Source organism: Camelina sativa, chromosome 13, assembly GCF_000633955.1.
Source record: "Camelina sativa cultivar DH55 chromosome 13, Cs, whole genome shotgun sequence".
Taxonomy (NCBI): Eukaryota; Viridiplantae; Streptophyta; class Magnoliopsida; order Brassicales; family Brassicaceae; genus Camelina; species Camelina sativa.
In genome coordinates, this window is record NC_025697.1 from 4425636 (window position 1) to 4430548 (window position 4913).

The following is a 4913-nucleotide window of genomic DNA, read 5'->3' on the forward strand; positions in this document are numbered from 1 at the left end:
TTTTTTTTGTGATTTTTCCCCCTGAAGGGTAAAGGAGCGTTGCCAACCCCAACCAACGTCAAAAAGACGACACGTGACTTCACATATATTAGGAATTACCCACTCACGTGAGACTCACGTCCACATGTTTTGTTTCTTTCCTACTTTTGGTCTGCTTCCCTTGTTCACAGCGAGTTGTGTTTCCATCTTTAAGCACCCCAGTTGCAATGTATTGAGTTGTGTTTCTATCTTTAAGCACCCCAATTGCAATGTATTGAGATGTGTTTCTATCTTTAAGCACCCCAGTTGCAATGTATTTGTTCTGAACTGCTGATACGTTGGGTACCTTCAGATTCTTTGCTGCTAGTCTTTAAGCAAAGTAAAAGTTAGAAGATAAATTTGTATCCTATATAGTATGGTCTTTTTAAATAACTTTTATACTACAGGTTTTGATTGAAAACCGGAAGAATTGTAAAAGAAATGATAGAAGATATAGTCAAGTTATGAGATGTTTAGATCGAAAACCACGGAATTTTTTTTTTAAAGTGTTTATATAGATTTATCAGACAAAATAAACACACAGGTTTATTTAGATCAACTCTTCTTTTTTTTTTTCTATTTGAAAAAGTGTTTTTTATATAGATCAACTCAAGTACGAGGATATTTGCAAGCTTGAGTTAGTCCTATATATATATATATATATATATTTGTATCCTAGATATATTCAATTTTTTTTCAAGTTAGCCACTCGACCCTAACTCTCACAAGAACAAGAGCAAGAAGCTGTAGTATTATCGATCAATAGTCTCTGTGTTTTTTTGCAGACACATTCACACAAAAGTTAAAGTCATTGTAAAACAGTCTTTTTAGATTGAATTAATTTTACATTCAATTCCAAAAAAGAAAAAAACAGAAACGATTCAAATAAGTTTAAGATAGTTCAAAAGATTATATAATTAAATAAATATTTGGCGTTATACATTTTAATTAAACTAAACTATATGTACACAAGACATTATAAAATTGATCTACGCAAAATTCATGTAACGTTAAATAATTCTTTCTAATTTGAGAGTCAAAAAAAAAAATCAAACATCTGGTATATATATATGTACATATATATATAGATCAATCTTAAGCTTGAGTTAGTTCAATATATGTCTACTACTATGACATTTGCAATTGTGGAGACTGGAGAAAAAGACACATACATTAAACATTTAAACTTATAAGGAACGAGACATATAACTAGTAGTGACATTTTATTTTCTGTTGTCAACAGCATTTTAGTTATTTTTCGGGTTTTTGTTACTAAAATATAAAGATTACAGTATTTAGACGACCAAGCAATTACGCATTGACAAGTCTTTTTCCAGGGAACCAATTAAGCATTATTTTTTATATATAGTATAATTAATCACAATCAAGCAGAATCTTTGATTTTGATATGTTGGAGATTCCAACAGAACTTTCTCAAGAAAATGGTCGGTTGATGGAACCATCATCTAGTATTTTGTGACTTGACATTACTTGTATTTTTGTAGAAGACAAGTTCACCATTTACCATAAATTTATATAAATTCATATACATATAATAGATTATGTTAAAAATACGAATTTAATTATTACAAAGCTGATAACGCTTTAGGTTAAGTGGGAGGCACGACGATGCCTTGACTCCGTCATAATAATTAGAATCAATATCCCATTATTCCTTATTCTTCCTTGTAATTAATTGTCTTTTCTTTTTCTGTACATTTTGTTGGTCTGCGTTTGAGTTGGAGAATCTTTTCATGAAATATATTTAAGAAGAATAAATAGATTACGTTTATAAAACTGAAGATGATTTTTAAGTCATTATGTATACAAGTGATGCATGTACCTCTATCAAACGTCTTCTCCCTGATTATATAATTCCAGTAATATAATGGGGCCCTTGAAAGGTAGAATATCTAAAGTCAATAATATTATACTTACAACTAGATGAGTACCCGTACAATAGCATAAATTAAACTTTATTTTATATATTAAAACAATTTTCCTATTTTTATTAATTTTTAAATAATTTTAACATTTTACATTTAACTTTTAATCCGTTATAAAGATTATAACTCAATTTATCATATAATTTATTACATTTAAACTCATATATCGTTTACACTTGTTAATTCAGAAATTTTTGTAAAATGTTTATTTATATTGTTAAATTTGTTTATATATTTATTCCTTAAAGTGGTATTATTCTCCCGCATTAATTGATTAATAATAATGTGAATGATTAAGATAAATTTTCTGTAGATATTATAGTTTGTGCTCAAGATTCCTTGTTAATATTAATAATACACCTAAAATAATCAAGGGAACCCGTAAATCTCGATTATCAAAAATCAAGTGAACCCGTAAATCCATGATATATAAATAATATACTTAAATTATTAATGTATTAATTTTATTAATATACTTTTCATTTATCCGTAAATCAAAACTATACAAATAATGTTATTCTTTTTCTTGGTATGAATATGGTGCATTGCGGTGAATGAAGATGTCAATGATTTATACTAAAAGTTTGGATAGGTGTTAGGTAAGATTTTATTTTGGTTGCATAATCAGAAATCATCCTTAAGAGTGATTAATTTATGAGATTTTTTTTTGTTTTATGTAAATATACTCTTTGGAAAATTTATTTTATTCTTTAGAATATCTTTTTAAGAATATTCTAAATCTAGTTATAACTAATGGTTACAACCCAAACCTATTTTGTAACCAACTAATGAATCAGATAATAATATAACTTTATAACTTATAACTATTATAAAATCTACCAAAAAAAATTTGTATACTTTCATAATATTATATAATGGATAACTTTGTTTACCTCGTTACCAAAAAAAAGAACTTTTTTTAGCTTTACCAAATATAATATACTAACAAATATCTTTTACAACAAAATATCATAATTGATTAAAATAGCAGAAAATGCTACATGAGGAAGCAAATTGAAGAGCTAATATATGGGAAGATATCAAACATTGTATTCTTGCTCTTTTTTTTTTGCAAGACAATATATCCATATGGACAAGAATATTTGAAGGTTCATAAAATCATATAGCTCCATTGCAAAAATAGGTTAGGGTTGTTTATCATGAAGATAAGACAATATTGTTTAAAATTATGAATTCCGAGACAACATTCAGTATACAGTTTAGTTTGTACATCTTTTCCTACAGCTTCGTCATATTAAAAAATATAATTATTATAACAATTTAAAGTCTAGCATTATATACTATCAATATTATTACTATACAACTTGCTGATAGAATATAATCTTTTCACTTGCAATTAATAAAGAAAATCAATTAGCATTTAGCAGTACTAAGAAAAACAATCTATTAAATTTTACTGGTAACACAAAACGAGTAAAAAGCTAATTGAAAGAAAAATAGTAAGCGATACTAAATTTGTTAGGAAATATTAGGAATTTTAGTTAAAATAGATAGATATCAAAATTGATCGTTTTTAATACCATTTTTATAAAGTAACACCTCGTACAACAACGATCTGATTATAATGTAATTACTTAATCAAAACTATTATTTTTTTAGTATTTTATTTTTTCTTTACCAGAATTTCATTTTCTGTATACTAGTGTTTCATTTTAATTAAGCGGACCTTAAACTAAAATACTCAATCCGTTTTAAAATATAAGATGTTTTAGCTAAAATATGTATAGTAAAAGATACTTTAAAAAAGTTTAATCAATCATAAACAAAACTGCCTAATATAAAATATAAATTTAATCTAAAAGTTGCATAGAAACTAAAAAACATCTTATATTTTGAAACAAAAATATTTCTATAAACATTTTATATTATGAAACGGAGGAAGTAATAAAAATATGTTAATAAATCAAAAAATAATAGTAAAAAGATCATAGAAGTTACAAAAGAACGGAATTCCCGTGATGCACATTAATAAAAATTTGGTCTATCATATCACATTCGTATCATTAAAATTTATCACTATTATTATAACGGATTAGAAAGAAAAAAAAAACGGATAATACAGATAAAATAAATAATTGGAGTAAATGGCCAAAATGTAATGATTGATATAATAAAAAAAATCTTAAAATAAAATAAAGCGTAATGTAAATTATGTAATAAGAAGGAGCACGCAAACGTCATCGTATGAACCTTTACAATCATTAAACCGGATAAACGACATCGTATTGAGAAAATAAATAGGCTCAGACACAGTTGTTGTCTCCATCGCTTCTCTCTTTCTCTATTTATCACTTTCATCATCATCGTCTCCAAAAGCCTTTACCACTTGAAACCTCCCTCTCTCTCTCTCTGGTTGACCCGATAAGTTCTCTCTCGCAGACGCACAGATCTCTCTTAGAATCTGCTAGATCTGTTCGTTTCCTTACATCTGTATAGCGAACTCTCAGGTAAATTTCATAGCTTTCATCGTCTTTTGTTCCATTTCGATTTCGTTTGATTTTTTTTTCTTTTTTCTTTCTGAAATCATCGGTTTCTGATCTTCATCGGCAGGTCCCGTTTGCAGATCTAGCGATCGATCTCCGTACTCGAAGTCTCTCTCTCTCTCTCTCTCTCTCTCTCCGTGTCTCCCGAGTTCGACGTATGCTTTGTTTTCAGATCTGGGTTTGTAGAAATGGCGGAGACTTTGAAAGAAGATTCGATTATGATTCGGGAGGTTTGGGATTACAATTTAGTTGAAGAATTCGCGTTGATCCGTGAAATCGTCGACAAATTCAGCTACATCGCCATGGATACTGAGTTCCCAGGTGTGGTTTTGAAGCCTGTTGCTACTTTTAAGTACAATAACGATCTTAACTACAGGACTCTCAAGGAAAACGTAGATTTGTTGAAACTGATCCAAGTTGGGCTTACCTTCTCCGACGAGAACGG

The 4913-nt window shown here is 28.3% G+C and overlaps 1 protein-coding gene across 2 annotated transcripts in view; it reads left to right on the top strand.

Annotated features, from left to right (window-relative positions):
* Nucleotides 4231-4913, top strand: part of LOC104735108 (probable CCR4-associated factor 1 homolog 10) — a 2580-nt gene continuing 1897 nt past the window's right edge. The window contains exons 1-2 of one of the 2 annotated variants that reach the window (XM_010454827.1): nt 4231-4432; nt 4536-4640. The gene's annotated coding sequence lies outside the window, so the exon portion shown is untranslated. The remainder of the gene's footprint in view (nt 4433-4535; nt 4641-4913) is intronic. The other variant, XM_010454828.2, reaches the window with a different exon arrangement.